At 46.2% G+C, this 21,939-nt stretch overlaps 1 protein-coding gene across 2 annotated transcripts in view; it reads right to left on the bottom strand.

Moving 5' to 3' along the window:
- Positions 1 to 21,939, bottom strand: part of TASP1 (taspase 1) — a 499,277-nt gene that overhangs the window by 44,169 nt on the left and 433,169 nt on the right. The window lies entirely within an intron of this gene.

Here is a 21,939-nt window from a genome sequence, read left to right as displayed (position 1 = left end):
GAGTGAGAGCAATATTTCTAGCACCAGGCCTCTTCTGCAATGCTAAATTGATGACCTATATGGGGATTTTAAAGCGTTACCTATAGAAAATATAGGCTACTGAAGCTTGTCGCCATTTCACAGGTGCATGCAAATTTAAGGTTTGACACGTTGGGTATCTATGTAATGTAGGTGCCAACTCATCTTTTATATTTTACCAAAAAAGTTGGCAAATTTATTGCATTTGTGTGCCTAAAGTTAACTTTAGTGTATATTTTCCTAGACATTTGCGGTAAGATAACGTACCATAAAAAATTGGAACTACCACTATTTTATTCTCTAGGGCAGTGGGTGTGAAGGCGTGGGCCTGGATAGAAAGGGAAAGGAAAGGAAGTATGGGAGAACCGAAGGAGGAGAGAGGGAGGGAAAAAGGGAGAGGAGAAGGATAGGGAAGGAAGAAAAATGGGGAGGCGCAGGGGGAAAAGGAGGAAAGGGAGGAAAAAGGGGGAAAAAGGAGGGGCAGGGTAAGGTCAGAAGGGGGAAGAATAGAGGGGAAAAGGAGGAAAAAAGTGGGAAGAAAGGGGCAGTCAGAAAAAATGTTGTTGAGGGCTGGTGGGATTTTTAGGTACCAGGTAGAGAAGAATAAAAAGCTATGTTAATAAAAACATGAAAACGTTTATTGATACAAATTAAAAAGCAGAGTGATTGGTACAAAAAGATGTACTCATAGACATAACAAATGACACATATAGAGAACTGGATCTGTGAAGGACATGAGGCATAAGGCAGTAATATACAATAAATCAGGTCCAATGAGGAACATCAGACTAGTCCCGACATGTTTCGCGGGCACTGGAGGTCCGCTTCTTCAGGGGTGTAGAGCACATTATGCACTAGGGCTGCTGAATATAATCGCCGAATCGATGCATCGCGATGCGACCCTTCGCGATTCTGCATCGATTCGGGGTGGTTTAATAATCGATTACCTAATGACGTCACTTCCGGGGGCGGGGACAGAAGTGACATAGCGGCGCTGGCCGGGCTTGTGGGATACGGAGCTCCTCCTCGCGGCGCGGGAGAGGAGGAGAGCGGAGCTATCAGTGCTCTCTCTGGCCCCGGGATACACATGGCACGCCCACTTAACACGCTGCTGCCCGACCGCCCGCTCTGACAGCCCGGCCGCCCGAAGTCGCGGCCTTCCCAGCTCGGTACACTTCTGGTAGCGGTGCGGTTCTCGGCAGACAGCCTGAGTTGACCGCAGGGGAGCGAGGAGGCCCTGCTTTCCGCCTGTACCGTGCACTGCACTAGTCCGAGCTCCAAATTCCCGACATGAGACTCATCACCCAGGACCTGTTCGAGCCCTACTCCATACACCTACTGCTACTTCATCCACAACTGGCTGCAGCTCTGCTTCCTGGTAAGTCGGGGCACTACAGGGCCCAGCATTCCTCCTTACCAGGGCCTGTTATACTACAACTAGGGGGACTACTACAGACTCTGTAGTCCCCCTAGTTGTTGTATAACAGGCCCTGGTAAGGAGGAATGCTGGGCTCTGTAGTGCCCCTAGTTGTAGTACAGTAGGCCCTGGTAAGGAGGAATGCTGGGCTCTGTAGCTCTGTACAGAGCCCAACATTCCTCCTTACCAGAGCCTGTTATACTACAACTAGGGGGACTACAGAGCCCAGCATTCCTCCTTACCAGAGCCTGCTATACTACAACTAGGGGGACTACAGAGCCCAGCATTCCTCCTTACCAGGGCCTACGGTACTACAACTAGCATCAGGTAACACTTCTAACCTGATGTGCCCTGCTCTAAAGGGGGATCTATGAGGGGACCTGCTCTACTAAAGGGGGATCTATGAGGGGACCTGCTCTACTAAAGGGGAATCTATGAGGGGACCTGCTCTACTAAAGGGGGATCTCTGGGGATGCTGGCCTGCTCTAAAGGGGGATCTATGGCGACCCTGCACTAAAGGGGATCTATTCCATAAATCCCCCTTTAGAGCAGAGTCCCCATAGATCCCCCTTTAGAGCTCAGTTCCCCTGGATCCCCTTTAGGACAGGCCCAGGCTCCCCATAGATCTCCTTTAGAGCAGGGTCCCCATAGATCCCCCTTTAGAGAAGGGTCCCCATAGATCCTGCTTTAGAGCAGGGTCACCATAGATCCCCCTTTAGAAAAGGGTCCCCATAGTAATCGTGATGCATCGCGGAATCGAATCGTATCGAATCGCGACCCTAATAATCGTAATCGCATCGAATCGTGAGGTAAGTGAAGATGCGCAGCCCTATTATGCACAGAATATGCCTTAATAAGCCTGTGTAATACAACAACATTAATTAGTAATGTATATACATACATAGGCAAAAATACATGCAAGTGTGGACCACCATAAGCACCCAAAGCATCCACCGTGAGGGAACCACACACCGTCAGAGCAAAGTGGGAGCGCCCCCCAGAGAAACGCCTCCCCCGCGGATGTGGAGGGGAGATCAAGGCGGGAGACTGTAAAGGTAGGTAATATGATAATCGGTTAAATATAGTAAAAATATGTGGAAAAAAGGTAACTGCCACCATAGGAAGAAAGAGGGGTGCAGGGGTTCAGATATAGATCTCCTGTACCTTATTGAGAGTTTCCAGCAGGGAACTCACACATCAAACTTAAAGGGGATAACCAGATTGATTATAAATTACAGCTGTAGCTGAAATCCAAAGGCAATGAAATCCTATGGAAGCAAAAAATGGAATACATAAATATCCTATTATTATAATTCAATAAAGCATCCTGGGCTGGAATGTCATGGACTAGGGGAAGAGGAGAATTACCTGTTCAAAGCCGTAGAGGGGGAACAACGGCGTGTTTGGTCAGCATTTGGACAGCAGAATAGATATGACACAAAACCGCTGGGATGTCAAACAAAGCACTAGAGGCAATGTAGTCTCCATAGGCTTGGAACGATCTATGGAGCAAGTAAATGATAAGAGAAGGGGAGAGACTCAGAGAAAGAGTGTCCAATATTAAAGCTAGGTCCAAAGATCAATAGTCCAGTGACTTACCAGCAGCATGCTGCAATGGCGGCGAACGCCGTCTCCTAAGAGACAGTACGGTGAAACCGCGCCTGATATGGCCCTCAACCCGACGCCAAATGCGCATGACGTCATGCGCAAAATGGGCGGGTCAGGTCCTCAACTGCGCGCGCACAGGGGAGTGCGCGCGCAGTGCCGCTCTTGCATAGGCCACAATAGGCAGCCTAGAGCGGCCACAACGGAGATAGAGCGGACACAATGGGATGTGTCCAGTCATCAGCGTGCCTGAGGACCACACATCCGCTGAGGAGTCAGGGAAGCGCGCCACCGCCCGGGCGGAGGGGGATACACAACAGGGGATGCTATAGAAGTGCATGATATAATGGGGGTCCACACGAGCATGTTGTACAAATGAATTACATACAGAAAGTAGAATGTACAAAATTATGAATATGAAAAACACCTTATAATGCATTATGTGTAATATTGATACAGCATCAAGGGTAAAGGGAAGAAGGGGAAGGGAACAAAAAGGGTCCCCCGACACTTCAATACACCATTCGTATGTATAGGCTCCATTGGGGGAATCCAGTGAATAGGATCCCGCAAGGGGGCCGGCAAGGACTAATACAATAGGAAAAATACATGAACACTGATGCATCAGCTTTATGGATGCTAAAATTCGGAGAGACATACAATGACATCTGTATAATATACTGAATGACAGGGGAGTGCGCACGCAGTTGAGGACCTGACCCGCCCATTTTGCGCATGACGTCATGCGCATTTAGCGTCGGGTTGAGGGCCATATCAGGCGCGGTTTCACCGTACTGTCTCTTAGGAGTTCGCCGCCATTGCAGCATGCTGCTGGTAAGTCACTGGACTATTGATCTTTGGACCTAGCTTTAATATTGGACACTCTTTCTCTGAGTCTCTCCCCTTCTCTTATCATTTACTTGCTCCATAGATCGTTCCAAGCCTATGGAGACTACATTGCCTCTAGTGCTTTGTTTGACATCCCAGCGGTTTTGTGTCATATCTATTCTGCTGTCCAAATGCTGACCAAACACGCCGTTGTTCCCCCTCTACGGCTTTGAACAGGTAATTCTCCTCTTCCCCTAGTCCATGACATTCCAGCCCAGGATGCTTTATTGAATTATAATAATAGGATATTTATGTATTCCATTTTTTGCTTCCATAGGATTTCATTGCCTTTGGATTTCAGCTACAGCTGTAATTTATAATCCATCTGGTTATCCCCTTTAAGTTTGATGTGTGAGTTCCCTGCTGGAAACTCTCAATAAGGTACAGGAGATCTATATCTGAGCCCCTGCACCCCTCTTTCTTCCTATGGTGGCAGTTACCTTTTTTCCACATATTTCTACTCTATTTAACCGATTATCATATTACCTACCTTTACAGTCTCCCGCCTTGATCTCCCCTCCACATCCGCGGGGGAGGCGTTTCTCTGGGGGGCGCTCCCACTTTGCTCTGACGGTGTGTGGTTCCCTCACGGTGGATGCTTTGGGTGCTTATGGTGGTCCACACTTGCATGTATTTTTGCCTATGTATGTATGTATATACATTACTAATTAATGCTGTTGTATTACACAGGCTTATTAAGGCATATTCTGTGCATAATGTGCTCTACATCCCTGCAGAATCGGACCTCCAGTGCCCGCGAAACATGTCGGGATTAGTCTGATGTTCCTCATTGGACCTGATTTATTGTATATTACTGCCTTATGCCTCATGTCCTTCACACATCCAGTTCTCTATATGTGTCATTTGTTATGTCTATGAGTACATCTTTTTGTACCAATCACTCTGCTTTTTAATATGTATCAATAAACGTTTTCATGTTTTTATTAACATAGCTTTTTATTCTTCTCTACCTGGTACCTAAAAAATCCCACCAGCCCTCAACAACATTTTTTCTGACTGCCCCTTTCTTCCCACTTTTTTCCTCCTTTTCCCCTCTATTCTTCCCCCGCCCCTCCTTTTTCCCCCTTTTCCCCCTGCGCCTCCCCATTTTTCTTCCTTCCCTATCCTTCTCCTCTCCCTATTTCCCTCCCTCTCTCCTCCTTCGGTTCTCCCATACTTCCTTTCCTTTCCCTTTCTATCCAGGCCCACGCCTTCACACCTTAGGCCCCTGGTCCTGGAGGCACTTTGGGAATACTTCCCCTTTTTTATAGTATAACCTTTAGACCTAAAATGATTTGTCAAATGTGTGCAAAAAAACAGCTCTGCCAGTGAAAGGGTTAAATGATGCTGGCCATCAGACTGAAGACATCTAGTGCCACAGATTTTGCTGGAGTTCTGCTTTAAAATGTACATCAGTAACTATAAATAATGGAACTAAGGTAATTTCTAAATTTGGCCAAATAAATCGTTGATGGAAAGTAAAAATCAACCCACTTGCTACAGAGGTCTTCTTTCACAAAATAAAAAAACATGCTAAAACAATGTAAAGTGCTCCTAATTATACCAAAGAAAAAATAGGATTTTTGTACTCACTGTAAAATCCTTTTCTCTGAGTTCATTGACACAGCTCCATATTCTTTACCATAGGGTTATGTTGCCCTCTACAGGATGCAGACAACAAAAAAGCTTGGCTACGCCCTGTGGGCTGTCCTCGGCTGGCATAATCCCCCAATCTCCTTAGAGATACTCCGTTTTGAAACCAGCAGTAACAGTAGCATAAAAACTCCTTAGAGGGGTGGGTGCTGTGTCAGTCAATGAGTACTGCGAGTACAAAAATCCTATTTTCTCTTCCATTCATTGACAGACACAGCTCCAGATTCTTTACCATAGGGACGACCCAAAGCAGTGCCAAACATGAGGGTGGGACTAACAAACCCAAGGGTAAAAATAAGCCAATACAGGCAACCAGGGATGGAGACGCCTTGCCTACAGCTTGGTGCCTCATATAAAGTCCCACCGTGCGATTTTCGTGCGTTTTTGGTGGATGCAGTTTGATTTGACCTTATTTTTCCGTATACAGGGATGGAGACCTATAGCATGACCTGCTTGTCTCACACAAAGTCCCAAATAGGAAATTAGGGATTGAAAGGCATTGTGCTTTACAGGCCATGCCCCATATATACAATCCCTATCTGTCTTTATACTGCATCCACCAAGGGGATGGAGGTGTAATGCTTCTCAGCTAGTCCTTTCCAGTTTGTACCATCGTTACAACTTAGTTATTTGAGTTTTGAGACAACAGACCAGTCATGGATGAGGGTGGGTTGGGGGAGGTTGGGCTGTCTCCCTCTCACCTGTTCCCCCATCCATCCATTAGCAGCCATGTGCTTCCAGTGTGGAGACACTAAATTAGGAGTGTTAGGACTGCAGATTTAACAGGGTGCCGTGAAGTGGCTCTGCAGCTTTCACATGCGTTTGCAAATGTGTGTCAACTAAACCCCTGTTCTTTGTATCAAGAGACAGGTCTACTTGGTTGGTGACCAGAGTTGTATAAAGTACTCGAAACCCATACTTGAGTAAAAGTACAAGTGCTCGATTAAAAAGTGACTTGAGTAGAAGTGGAAGTGCTCGATCAAAAAGTGACTTGAGTAGAAGTACTAAAGTATTCAACATTTTTTGTACTCAAGTATTGCAAGTAGTTTTTTTTTTAATTTTGCTACTCAAGTACTAAAAGTAAAAGTACCAGTAGTTTTGAAAAAAAATTGCTACTCAAGTACTGAAAGTAAAAGTACAAGTACTGTGTTATGTAGTTATTAAAGAAAGAAGTCAAAAGTTTGAACATCATATTGTTTTTTATTATTTCAAATGCAGCTTTTATTTATACATACAGTAGCACTTATTTTCGTATGCACTGATAATACACGTTTTGAGCTTCATGAAACCTGCCATCTACTGTTCTGGCAGTGGTAATTTTTATAATTGTAACGAGTAACTATGCAGCACAAAAAAAAAAATATCGGAGTAGAAGTATTGAAATCATTGAAAAAATGTAGTGAAGTAAAAGTGGAAGTAGGAGAAAAAAATTCTACTCTAGGAAAGTACAGATACTGCCTTTCAGTACTTAAGTACAGTAGTGAAGTAGTTCTACTTAGTTACTATACATCTCTGTTGGTGACAGACTGGAGGGTGAGTACATCAGAATGGGGGCTGGCTGACTTTCATGCACCTCTTATAATCCTTCAACCTCATTTTTTTTTATACAGGTAATAGTAGCTCAACTAGAACAGGAGGCCCAACCAGAAATACACCCTAAAGAGGGAAAAAAAAGATCCTCTAAATCGCAGTCCGCAAAAACTTTGCGGCCAAAGGAGGCAAAAGCAGATGGCAAAACATCAACTTTATAAAACTTCAGAAAAGTATGCACAATCGACCAACTGACCGCTGTGCACACCTGCCCCACTGACACCTGATGACAGAAGGCCCAAGAAGCACTAAGTGCCCGAGTAGAATGTGCCATCACAGGGAAGGGGGGAACCCGTAAGCGAATAAGCCTGGGTCACTGTCTGATCCATCTAGATATGTTAGCAGAGGAAACAGGAAGCCCCTTCCGTGGCCCGTCCCTGATCACAAAGTGAGTCTGACCCCCGAAGGGACTCAGTGGCTGCCAAATAGCTCGAACAACATCCAGAGTATAAAAGGCAAATTCCCTGGGATGAGCCGGTCCGGGACACAAGGAAGGCAGCACAATGTCTTCATTCAAACATAAATCAGACAATCTGTAGGAAGAACGACGGTCGTGGTTGCAGGGCCACCTTATCCCTGTGAACCACCAGATAGGGAGAACGACAAGAAAAAATGCCAACTACGACACCCTGCGAGCAGAGGTGATCGCCACCAAAAAAAAGCCACCTTTTGTGACAGGTTAAGGAAAGGGATCTCCTGGTTGTTTTCAAAGGGAGGTTTATGAAGAACAGACAGAACCAGGTTCAAATCCCACGGTGGCAGAGGAGAACTTACAGGCAGAGTAAAATGATGAACCCCCTGAAGGTATATATGCCCCAATGAATGGGAAGCCAAAGGTCTTTGAAAAAAGACTGCCAAGGCAGAAACTTGGCCTTTGAAGAAAGGCCAGAATCTGAGCCACTGAAAAGGAACAAGGATGGACTCCTCAAACCTCACACCAGGAAATGTTTGCCTTCCACATCCGGTGGTTGAATGGTCTGAGTCACAGAGCCAGACAAGCCACTGTCCTTTAGTACCTGGCTCTCAACAGTCATGCCGTCAAAGCCAGCGACTGAAACAGGATGGAAGATCGGCCCTTGAGACAAACAGATCGTCCCTGAGAGGAAGGCTACAGGAGACGTCGGCAACCAGTCACACCGGGTCAGCGTACTAAGACCGCAAGGCCAGTCCAGAGCCACCAGAATGACTGTAATCCCTTCGTCCTCAATCCTGCGTAGAAGTTGCGGAAGAAGCTGGAGCCGAGGAAAGGCTACCGGCTCCATGGAGCCACCAGAGTGTTTGTGGAGTCTGCCAGAGGATCTTGTGACCTGGCCAAGAAGCTCAGGACCTTTTTTGCTGAGCCGGGACCCCAACAGAGCCACCTCGGGGGTGCCCCACCGCAGACATATCTGATGAAACACGTCCAAATGAAGGGATCATTCCCCTTGGTCCCAACACCTGACGACTGAGGTAATCCAACTGCCAATTTTTCACGCCGGAGAGGGCAAGAATGATCTGCCCACCGGAGAATGCTAGACACTTCCAGGGCTGCTAACACACTCCTTGTGCCGCCCTGGTGATTCACATAAGCCACGGCCGTGGTGTTGTCTGACTGAATTTGCACCAGGGGCCCCTGGAGCTGCTCCACCCAGTGATCCAGGCAAAGCCTGATCGTCCAATATTCCAAGACATTGATGGGCAATCTGGACTCTTTCAACCTCCAACAGCCCTAGGCCGAGTTCAGCCCCAGGACCCCTCCTCACCCAGACAGGCTGGTATCTGTTGTGACCACTGTTCAGTACAAGGGGAGAAAGGGCTTGAGAAAATCCAAATCAGAGAACTCTGTCGCCTGACTTAGACATATCACATTGTACAGTGACTTGGGACACTTGTCCCATTTTAACAAGAATCTCCTGTTGAAGGAGTCTCGTGTAGAACTTTGCAAATGGAACCGCCTCGAAGGTGGGCACCATCAGGCCCAACACTCGCAAACACACCCAAAGGGATGACCACTTGTGGGCTGACAATAGATTAATCGCAGAATGCAACTTTCCCAAAGGAAAGAACACTCTGGCTGGAGCTGAATCCAGAGTGAGCCACACATAATCCAATCTCCTGGTCGGAAACCAGGGCAGACTTCTAAAAATTCGGAAGCCACCCGATCTCCCGCAAAGTCTGGTGAGTTATTTCCACATTGACAGTCAGAGCCGATAGAGACTCTGCTCGCAAAAGGTCGTCCAGGTACCTCAGCACTGCAATCCCCCGCTGACGCAGCAACGCTAAGACCGGAGCCAACACTTTTGTGAAGAACCAAAGAGCAGAGGCTAGACCAAAGGGCAACGCCACAAACTGATAATGCTCCTGGCCCATGGCAAAGCGGAGGAAGCGCTGGTGACCGGCACATATTGGAATGTGAAGGTATGCGTCCTTGATGTCGATAGAAGCGAGAAAATCCCCCTGATGTAGGGACGCCACTACCGTGCAAATTGACTCCATTTGGAACTTCTGCACCCGCACAAAACAGTTTAGCACCGTGAGGTACAGAATTGGACGTACCTTGCCTTCCTCCTTTCTCACAGCGAAGCAGAGGAAACCCTGATACCGGGTGTAAATAGTAATGTGCAGGTAGCCATCTTTGACATCTAAAGAAGCCAGGGAACCCTCTTAATGCAAGGACGCCACCACCGTCCAAAAGGACTTCATCCTGAATTATTGCAAAACAGTTCAGGGCCTAGAGGTCCAGAATCAGATGAACTTGCCCTCCTTCCTGGAAACCATGAAAGGGTATGAACAAAACCCCTGAAAACGTTCCGACGCTGGAACCAGGACGATCACGCACGCCCTGGGACAACAAGTCCTGCCCTGCCCACAAAACGGCTTGCAGCCGATCCGGGGGCAGGTGCACAATGGAAGGAAAGAACCTTTCGGGAGGACAAAAACAGAATTCCATCTTGGAACCTGATACAATCATCTCGTGGACCCACTGGTTGCTGACCCATAACCAGCGAAGATGTTCCCCCACCCCAGACACGGATGGGGGGCAAGCCTTCATGCCGAAGGGGCCTTGCCAGCAGGTCTAGAGAAGCCTGCTCTCTGATTGCGAGACCAAGGCCACTGAAAACCTCTTGAAGAGGCTTTGAGGGGCTTGGAACCTTTTTCTAAAGGCCCTGAGGGACGAAAAAAACCTTGTGGACTGAAAAGGTAGTCCCACGCCGATGGCGAGGCACTTTCCCCTTCCCAGACTGAGAAAGGATTGTACTCTTACCCCCGTCAGACTCCTAATGAGGTTATACAGGGTAGCCTGAAACAGGCGCTCAACTAAAAAGGCAATTCAGTCAGGGCCTTCTTGGAGGTGTGATCCGCAGACCAACACTTCAGCCACAAAATACACCTAAGCACTACTGCCGAGACAGATAGCTTAGATACTCAGGGGAACCACATTCAAAGATCTATCGCAGACAAACTTCAGACCCTGGACCAATCGGTCTGCCAGTTCGCCATAGGAGGGGGGAAACCAGTCCCTCCATGGTCAGAGGCAAAAGCGTTACCCACCCCGTCAGAGTCTGAGACACCCGAGCGAAGGTCAAAACATGCCCCAATAGGGCACCAGCCACAGTAAACATGTAATGGGCCTTAGAGATTCTGCCCGCCTGTCAGTCAGATTCCTAAAAGCCTTAGTCAACCTGGAAATAGTGGGAGCGTCCACTTCCTCAGAAGTGACTCCTCAAAAGGGATACCGGACAGCAAAGCAGAGCAGGGGGACCTTACAGGGCCGCAGGATTTCAGTCCTGCACAGCATGGGGTGTTACTAATTGTTTTCTGGGCAACTATGGTCTCAGATGCCTTAAGATTATTGACAAGTTTCTCCTGTGTAGTTCTGGGCTGATTCCTCACCGCTCTCATGTTTATTGAAAGGTGGAGGTGAGATCTTGCATGAAGCCCAAGACCGAGGGAGATTGACAGTTATTTTGTTATTCTTCTATTTGCGAATAATCGCACTCATTTTTGTCACCCTCTCACCAAGCTGCTTGGCAATGGTCTTGTAGCCCATTCCAGCCTTGTGGTGTAGGTCTACACTCTTGTTCCTGATATCCTCGGAGAGCTCTGGTCTTGGCCATGGTGGAGAGATTGGAATCTATTTGATTGCTTCTGGACAGGTGTCTATTATACAGGTAACAAGCTGAGATTAGGAGTACTCCCTTTAAGAGAGTGCTCCTAGTCTCAGCTTGTTACCTGTATAGAAGACACCTGGGAGCAAAAAAATCTTGCTGATTGATAGGGGATCAAATACTTATTTCACTCTTTAAAATGCACATAAATTTATAACTTTTCTAAAATTAGTTTTTCAGGATATTTTTGTTGTTATTCTGTCTCTCACTGTTAAAATAAACCTACCATTAAAATTATAGACTGAGCATTTCTTTGTACACAATCAGCAGGGGATCAAATACTTTTTTCCTCACTGACTGTAATATGGGCTAGTGAACATGTATCAATCTTAAAAGAGCATCATCAGTTTCTTTGGTTAACGCTGCAATAAAAAGCAAAATATGCGCTTACTGAAAAGACTGTACTCTTACTTTAAAATAGCAAACAGGATCGCCTAAAGGAATTTGTTTTAGACTTTAAATTTCACTTTTTTCCCTTTTTATCTAAATAAGGCAACTACTTCCTCCAGCTTACAACATCTCTGCAAGTACCCTAGCATTCTGATCCAGGCAGAAAAAAAAACAAAAAAACACAAGAATGAACTTTCCACCTCCAAGGAGTATTATGCTTACAACAGCAGGTACCGAGTATTACATGCAATTTTCAGAGGGAAAAAAAAGACCATATGCCCCAACTATTATTGTGTCAGCATAATTTGAGCAAAGCTGTAACATACATGATGGAATTCCATACTGGCATTATGTAGACATTCACATTTTCCCTCTTTTATACAACTGAACAATATGTGTAACTTGTAAAAAAGCCATGCGGCTGGTTTAATTATCTGTTTAAATACACTTATGTAAATCTTAGTTTGGATTGTAAATAACTGCATCTGCTCACTGTCAGAGAGCTGTCCAAGTCAATTTTGATTTCTTTCACAAACTAAGCACACTTGTTTTATCCTGCTTATTCCTAGGAGGGGGAAAACAGGGTAACGGGAAACCACATCACCAATCAGATTTATGCTTGATACATCAAATGCTTGTTTTGCTATTTTTGAATAGATAAAATTACCCTTCTATACACAGGACACTATCCAGAGCTAAGCTATAAACAAATTTCTTAGCAAGCTGGAAGAAAGTCTTTTTTTTATCTGGCAGGCATATGTGAAATGAACAGGCTTTTTAGAAAATATTCACAAATCCTTAACTTCATAAGTCACATTTATTTATTTGCTTCACAGAAAAAAATGTTAGCAAAGCCTTTGGGCTTACAAGTACACCCAGAACGAAGATTGACATCAAGAAACCTGATTTAATATATGCAATAAAAGCACCATGAAAAGATAATACTTGTATTCTGTGTAATTATGTGTAGAAGTTATTTCAAACAGGTGTTAAATTTATATAAAAAGGTTTTATCAAGCACTGCCTTATACATTAAACACTGTCAAAAACCTAATCAATTCAAACAAAGTACATGCTAAAAACGTATTTGCCTTCAGGGACACCTACGCAAAAAAATGGGATTCTTGACCTACTGTAACCGGTTGCCGACCGCCGCACGACTATATACTGCGGCGGTCAGCCCCCGGCCAGGCAGAGTGACGTATTGGATACGTCACTCGCCTGTCACTGACTTAAGAGCCAATTGCGGGCGGGCGCGCGCCCGCCGCGGCTCGTTCACTGACAAGTCAGTGCGTGTGACCAGCGGACCCAATGTCCGCCGGTCACACTACGATCGCTTCGGTGAAGGGAGAAAGGCGGAGCGGCTTATGTAAACAAGCCGCCCGTCATTCTCCCTGGTGTAAAAATGAAGATCAGACGGTTCTACTATGTAGGACCGTTGATCTTTGTTTTTACACCAATAGCAATGTCCCTATACAGTTAGAATCACGCCCCTAGGACACACTTAACCCCTCCCTGTCTAATACAGTTAACCCCTTCCCTGCCAGTGTCATTTTTGCAGTAACAGTGCATATGTATAGCACTGATTACTGCAGTAATGTCACTGGTACCCCCAAAAGTGTCAAAAATGTCAGTCAAGGGTCCGATCTGTCCGCCGCAATGTCGCAGTACAGAAAAAAAAATTGCAGATCGCCGCCATTACGCGTTAAAAAAAAAACACCAAAAATGACAAAAATCTTTCCCTTTGTTAGTAAACGCGATAACTTTTGCGCAAACCAATCAAAATACGCTTTTTGCGATTTTTTTTTACCAAACATAGGTAGCATAAAACAAATTGGCCGAAAATGTTAAAAAATTTTGATTTTTGCATTTTTTTGGGGGGAATTTCATATAAAAAAATGTGAAAAATATTGTTATTTTTGCAAAATTGTCGCTCTTTTTTTGTTTATAGCGCATGATCAAAAAATCGCACAGGTGATCAAATACCACCAAAAGAAAGCTCTGTTTGTGGGAAAAAAAGGACGTCAAATTCGTTTAGGTACAGCGTCGCACGACCACGCAATTGTCCGTTAAAGTCACGCAGTAAAAAATCGCAAAAAACCCCCTGGTCTTTTAGCAGCCAAATACTCCGGGGCTTAAGTGGCTAAAATCCATTTCTCTGATGTTCATTGACGAACACAGCTCCTAAGAATCTTGACCAGTGGTTGTTACTGCCCCCTACAGGAGAAGGACACTAGGCAGAAAAAAAGACTCAACTACGCCAATGGGCAGTTCCAAGAATATACTCACCCCTCTCTGCTATAGGTACCCAGTTTTGTTACAAGCAGTGTCAGAAGTATTACAACTCCAGAGAGGCAGGTGCTTTGTCCATCAATGAACATCAGGGAAATGGATTTTACGGTAGGTCAAAAATCCTATTTTCTCTTTCGTTCATTGAATAAGGACACAGCTCCTGAGAATCTTGACCAGTGGGACATCCCAAAGCAGTGTCAAAGCACAAGGGGTGGGAACAGCAAAAAATTTCCTAAGGCTAAACTGTAGCCAAACAGGTAGCAGGAGTTCAACAAAAAAACAACTGGAGCCCACCTGAAACATACAGTAACTCCCCCAAAGAGGGAACAAACCCGCTAAACAGCAGCCTGCAAAACCTTACGGCCAAAAGAAGCGTCCACAGATGCCAACACATTCACTTTATAGAATTTTGTGAAAGTGTGCACCAATGACCAGGTGGCCACCTTGCACACCTGCATCACTGATGCCCGATGATGGAAGCCCCAAGAAGCACTGAGTAGAGTGAGCCTTCACATGGAAAGGAGGAACCTGACCCTTGATCGAATAGGCCTGAGTCACCGTCTGTCTGATCCATCTCAAAATGGTTGCAGAAAAAGCAAACAGTCCTTTCCGAGGCCCATCTGCAAGCACAAATAGTGAGTCTGACTTCCTAAAAGACTCTGTAGCTGCCAGGTACACCTGAATCGCCCGGACCACATCCACGGCATGCAAAACAATTTCTTTAGGATGTTTAGGCCTGGGACACAGGGAAGGCAACACAGTGTTCTCTTTCAAATGGAAATCAGAGACTACTTTAGAAAGAAACGACGGACAGGGGCGGAGAACCACCTTATCTTTATGGATCACCAAGTAAGGAGTGCGACAGGATAAGGCCACCAATTCCGACACCTTGCATGCAGAGGTCATCGCCACCAAAAAGGCCACCTTCTGGGACAGCGTAAGCAGGGGAATCTCCCGAATATTTTCAAAGGGAGGCTTCTGAAGGACTGAAAGCACCAAGTTCAGATCCCAAGGTGGTAAAGGAGACTGCACTGGTGGAGTCAAATGTCGAACCCCCTGAATAAAGGTACGCACCAGGGAGTGCATGGCTAGGGGTCGTTGAACGAAGACCGCCAAGGCCCCCACCTGGCCCTTGATGGTACACCAAGCCAATTTCTGCTCAAACCCCCAATAAAAGGAAGGTTAAGACCAAGTGACTCACACCACGAAATATACGCTTTCCACGTACGATGGTTGAGCTTCCTAGAGATAGACTTCCTAGCTTTCAGCAGTGTTGGGATCACCGACCCCGGAAAACCTCTATCCTTCAGCACCTGGCTTTCAACAGCCAAGCCGTCAAAGCCAGCGACTGTAAAGCAGGATGAAAGATTGGCCCTTGGGACAACAGATCCTCCTGAGAGGCAGTCTCCAAGGGACGCTGGCAACCCGCCGCAGTGGGTTGGCATACCAAGACCGGTGAGGCCAGTCTGGAGCTACTAGAATGCTTGGGAATCCCTCCTGCCTCGATCCTGCGCAAGAGTCTCGGCAGAAGATTGAGAGGAGGGAAGACGTAAATCAGACCATCCTGGCCCCATGCGTCCGCCAGAGAATCTCGTTACCTCTGAACATTTCTGTTGAAACGAGACGCCAACACATCCACCTCGGGGGTGCCCCACCGCAGACACAACTGAAGAGAAACATCCGGATGAAGGGACCATTCCCCTTGGTCCACGCCTGCCGACTGAGATAATCTGTCTGCCAGTTTTCCACCCCTGGAATGTGTACAATGAAGAGGGGCGGAACTAAGCAGTTTCCCCCACCCCAAGAGCTGCCAACACACTTCTTGTTCCACCCTGGTGATTGACATAAGCCATGGCCATGGCGTTGAATATAGTGAAAAAACTATCAGCGCAAGACTAAGTGAAATTCAAATGTGTATAAAATGTGCTAGAATAAATCAATATATAAATCCGGCTGCATACACAAATTGTGTCCACACCTCACAACAAAAACATAAAAATCAAAAAACGTGCTGCGCCAGAAGTGCACAAAAATAATTAGTGATTACATGAATCAACAAGTGTTATCAACAAAATATGGTGTCCATCATATGTGCTCTGATGAAACATAAATGTTCATATAAAGTGCTCCAAAGTAATGATTAGTATATCCAGGTGATGACAGGACAGCCTCAATCCCTTGTGAATCAAGCAGGAACCACCAGTGTGTGAACTCCCTCCACCAGTAAGATTGGCCTCTCACCTTGATACCAGACCCAAACGGGCCAGCATGAGCATATCAGGGGATAAACAGACTATCACAGGTAACCTCTCCAGCCTTCACCTCCGGGGGTCGCCAGGACATAAAATAAAGATAAAGCAAAGATCTAGTGCTCTCTGAATGTAAATAATGAGCTTTTATTGAGCATAAAGGGGTAACTCACATTTGTTGGGCACTCAGCCGTGCCTGCTATTATGGCATTCAGTGTTGGAGAGTAGCACCCGAGCGATCGGCGTCAGGCACGCAGGCTCCGCCTCCCTATACGCGTTACGCCTCGAGCGTGGGCTCAGTTTGGCTTCTTCGGTAGGGGTGAAGTTTGCGTGTCCAGCCTCGCCTATTTACCAATGCTGCTAACAGTGGATTGGCCAGCGGTCACATGTCCTCCTCACTCTGAGCTATGCACAGGACACCGGAACCAAAAGATACACTTCCTGTGATCTTCGGTGTCACTAGCTATTATATCGAGGGGGCAATTTAAAACATATATAGATCTACTAAATCACTACCGGAGACCGCGTGACTGCGCCGCCATCCCCCGGGTGTTTCTCCTAAAATCATCGCATAAAAACATCTTTATTACATAAAATCGCATCATAAAATCGCATTAAATCAAATTATGCCATAATATTAAAAACTCACAAAATATATTATTGTTAAAAGTGGAATACCTCTAATATATTGCTAATTCTATAAAATGACACAAAAATATAAAAAATATATAAAAAAAATATATAAAAAAAAAAAAAAAATTAAAAAAATTAATATAAAAATATATAAAAATTAAAAATCTGTATAAAAACTATGACAAAATGTCTATATATTATGAATATTGAGTGAATCTACAGATATTTCAGGGAGGGGGGGCTATCTATCACTAATGAAGCAGTTGAGGTCAAAATCCTTATTTAACCCCCTGGGTGCCAGTACTTTCGTCTCATACACCCAGAAGGACTCTTCTGCTTAATTGTCGAATGTAGTTTCCCCCCCTCCAATGTGGCTGGACATGTTCAATTCCCCAAAACTTTAGAGAATGAGGGTTTCTATCATGGACTTCTCTAAAGTGCTTGGAGACGCTGTGTGACACCTCACCCTTTTTTATATTTTTGATGTGTTCTCCTATTCTTACGTTCAGGGGTCGTGATGTGCGACCCACATATTGGAGTCCACAGCCACACTCCATCATGTAGACCACCCCAATGGTGGTACATGTAATTAAATCTTTAATATGGTATTCGTTGCCTGTGCTGTTAGATTTAAACGATTTTCTTTTCTTTATGTTTTTCCTCGTTTGTCGACAGACACCGCATTTCCCACATGCAAAAAATCCGGATAGAAACTGGAAAACAGTATTTTTCATACGCTTAGGGGGATCTACCACTCCCGGTGCTAACCTATCTTTCAACACAGGTGCTCGCCGATCGCTCGGGTGCTACTCTCCAACACTGAATGCCATAATAGCAGGCAGGCTGAGTGCCCAACAAATGTGAGTTACCCCTTTATGCTCAATAAAAGCTCATTATTTACATTCAGAGAGCACTAGATCTTTGCTTTATCTTTATTTTATGTCCTGGCGACCCCCGGAGGTGAAGGCTGGAGAGGTTACCTGTGATAGTCTGTTTATCCCCTGATATGCTCATGCTGGCCCGTTTGGGTCTGGTATCAAGGTGAGAGGCCAATCTTACTGGTGGAGGGAGTTCACACACTGGTGGTTCCTGCTTGATTCACAAGGGATTGAGGCTGTCCTGTCATCACCTGGATATACTAATCATTACTTTGGAGCACTTTATATGAACATTTATGTTTCATCAGAGCACATATGATGGACACCATATTTTGTTGATAACACTTGTTGATTCATGTAATCACTAATTATTTTTGTGCACTTCTGGCGCAGCACGTTTTTTGATTTTTATGGCCATGGCGTTGTCTCACTGAATTCCCACTGGACATCCCTGAAGATGATCCAGGAACAGCCTGATCGCTCGGAGTTGGTCGGGAGTCTGGACTCTTCCAGCGCCCAAAACCTTGAGCGGAGCTCCAGCCCAGGACATCTCCCCACCTAGACAAACTGGCATCCGTGGTGACCACTGTCAAATACAAGGGGAGAACGGATTTTCCCTGATGAAGAGCCGGAGAGCAAAGCCATCAGACCAGAAACCCTTTTGTTTCCCGGCTCAGCCAGATCTGATTGTCCAGAGACTTCAGGCACCTGTCCCATTTGGCCAAGATCTCCCTTTGCAGGGACCTTGTATGGAACTGTGCAAATGGAACCGCCTTGAAGATAGAAACCATCAGGCCAAACACACGCATGCAAGTCCGGAGGGATGACCATCCGCTGGACAGCATGTCATTTCTGGAGTTTGTCCAAAGGGAGAACACTCTGGTTAAAGCTGAGTCCAGAGACATGCCCCAGATAATCTAACTTTGTGGAAGGAACCAGAGCAAACTTCTGGTAATTCAGAAGCAAGCCAAACTCCCTCAGAGTCCATATAGCGATTTCCACATCATCCACCAGAGCAGCAGAGGGCCTCGCTTGCAGGAGGTTGTCTAGGTAGCCCATTACTGCGATCCCCCCTGACGTAGCAACGCTAGCACCGGGGCCAACACTTCTGTGAAGACCCGAAGAGCGGAGGCGAGACCACAGGGTAACGCCAAAAACTGATAATGCTCCTCTCCCATGGCAAAGCAAAGGAAGGGCTGGTGATGGACGCATAATGGAATGTGCAAGTAAGCGTCCTTGATCTCGAAAGAGGCAAGGAAATACCTCTGATGCAGGGATGCCACCACCGCGCGAACAGACCCCATTCTGAACTTCTGTTCCCCGCACAAAGCAATTCAGTGCCTTGAGGTCAAGAATTGGATGCACCTTGCCCTCTTTCTTTGGAACCGTGAACAGGTTCAAATAAAACCCCTGAAAAATGTACAGAGGTCAGAACTGGGACAATCAAACCCTAAAGCAACAGGTCTTGCACTGCCCCAAAGAGAGCTTGCAATCGGTCCGGGGACAGGTGCGCATTGGAAGGAAAGAACCTTACCGGAGGGTAAGAACAAAACTAGATCTTGTAGCCGGACTTCGTGGACCCACTTGTCTTACATTAAAAGGAGGTCCAGGGGCCTGAAAAGCAACGAAGAGGTCCCCCCACCCCAGGCACAGGTAAGGGTGCACTTTCATGCAGAGGGAGCCTTGTCCCTGGGTCTGGAGAAATCCAACGAAGAGGTCCCCCCACCCCAGGCACAGGTAAGGGTGCACCTTCATGCAGAGGGAGCCTTGTCCGTGGGTCTGGAGAAACCCTCCCTAAACTTGCCAGACCAAGGTCGCATGGATCCTCCCAAAGAGGCCTTGAAAGGCTTTGAACCCTTGTTAGCTGACCCTGAGGGATGAAAAGACTTCTTGTGAGCCGAGAAGGATGGGCCACATCTACGACGAGGTTCATTACCCTTACCAGCCTGTGAAAGAAAGTACTCTTCTCCCCTGTGAGACTTTAATGATGTCAGGGTAGCTCCAAACAGGCAATCTCCCTGAAAAGGTAGATGAGTTAAGGCCTTTTTAGGTCTGGTCCGCAGACCAACACTTAACCCACAAAATGCGCATAAGGACCACTGCCGAAACAGACAGTCTAGAAATCAGGAGAGCCGCATCCAAAGAGCCATCACAGCCCCTGGACCATCCTGGAAACCGGGGGGGTCCATCACTGGTGGAACAGTCACTTTTTAAGGAGGGACTCTTCAAAGGGGTACCTCACCGCAAGACATTTGGGAACCACAAAGGAATGTTTTGACGTTGCCACTCTTTTTCGACAAATTTGTCAAAATAGGAGGAAAAAGGGAACCCCTTCGCAGCTTGTGAGTGCCAAAAGGGACCGGCGCCTCCGCTGAAGCTTCTGCTACGATCTCTACAGGGACAATCAAAGCACAGGGGGGCCTAATGGGAAGGAGGGGAACCCAAGGGTCAGACCCTTCCAGGGAGGTGCCCTCGTCTCCCCCAAAACCCTCCAGGGGGAGAAGGGGGACAGCTACTCACCATACCGGGAACCAGGCGGGCCCCACTCCAGATAGAACCTCCTCGCCATCGAAATGAGGGGCTATCGGCCAGGAGGCACGCTGCAATGCAGGCTGAGACCCGGTCGTATGCAACCTCCCGAGGTATTTAACTCGCAGGCCATCTACCTAGCGTGGAGCTGTGGTCTGTACGCACTCGCTGGCCAGACTAGGGTGACCGCTGGGACTGGAATATCCAGCCCGTCGCCCAGTCCGGCAGTTGATTGTAGATCTCACAGGAAAACACCAGGAAAAAAAAAAAAAAAAGCTATCTAAAAAGAAAAAATTGCCAGGACCAGATACCCCAGCAAGGAACTAAATCCTTACTCCTGACTAGGCAGAAAAAAACTGGGCACCTATAGAAGAGAGGGGGAGTATATCTCTTGGGACTTCCCAAAGGCGTAGTCAAGTCTTTTTTTTGCCTGGTGTCCTAGTCCTGTATAGGGCAGTATACCTACTGGTCAAGATTCTCAGGAGCTGTGTCCGTCAATGAACAAAAGCGAAAAAAAAAAAAAGATACAGGAAGATTAATTCATTGCAAATCTCAACTGTTTCTACACATCTGAGCTTGCCCATTTCCAAATCTTATCTGTTTCTGCACATCTGAGCTTGGTCATGGGTTGCAGGAAAGAAATCCGCTTGATTCCCCCATAAACAGACAGCACTGATACAGAAATTCCTTCTGCTGGGCCATTGTCTTCTACTGGCGAGGGGAAGTGGTTCCTGCCAGGAGAAGACTGTCATTATAGCTAGCGACTATAGCAGCCGCTAGTGATAAATGCAAGAGAATCCGTGAGGCTGGTTGTACACAATTCAGCTGCCCATTACCGATTCGAATCTCGGCCGGTTCCTGCTGAATAGATCGAGATTTGAACGGTGTGTGTCCGGCCTTACTGGTCCCAGGCTGAGCGGTCAGTGGTGGCTTCAGTGTTTAGGAGAGGCAGCCGGCGATGGAAGCCCCAATAGAGGTCGGGGTGACATCACTTTCCAGGCATTTCCCAGCCGTTGTCGGCTTTCTCCTGCACACAGAGGGTGCCGCTCAGAAAAGGGAAGTATAGCAATCTTTTCTTTACAGGGTTAGATAGATTAGGCTTAGAATAGGGGTGGGAAAGAGTTTAGAATTAGTTAAGGTTTCGGCTGGACCAAAGTTTAAAGTGGAAGTAAAGGCAAAACCTATTTAATTTATTTTATCCTTCAATAAAAACATGTTAAAAGTAACTCTTATAAAGCACTAAACGGCAGTAAAAAAAGAAGCCTTTCCTATTCTAAGCAAAACTGAAAAGATTTTTTGGGCTGAACATACATTTTAAATGACATCACATACTGAATGAGAGTAATAGAGCAAAGAGGGTATTTTATTATTTGCCAAAGCTGATGTTCGAGAGAATTTAGCTTGATGGCAGTGTAAACCAAAACATCCCATTTTCCCAACATTAGCTTGCCAAAAGATCTGGTTGGGGTCAGTGAAAAGTCATACAGTGTAGTCTAGGGTGCTCAATTTTCATACTTGCAATGGTTGTAAGTGATCCACTGAAAAACTTAAATGCCTCTATTGTAGAGCTGGTTTAAGTATATGCTCACTAACATGCCTGTTTGTTCTTGCACTGAGAGGAGAAGAGTTAACATACAAGAGATAACCTA

This window comes from Pelophylax lessonae (genome assembly GCF_965119305.1).
Source record: "Pelophylax lessonae genome assembly, chromosome: 3".
Taxonomy (NCBI): Eukaryota; Metazoa; Chordata; class Amphibia; order Anura; family Ranidae; genus Pelophylax; species Pelophylax lessonae.
The sequence above is the reverse complement of the archived record's forward strand: the minus strand, read 5'-3'. Positions and strand labels throughout refer to the sequence as shown.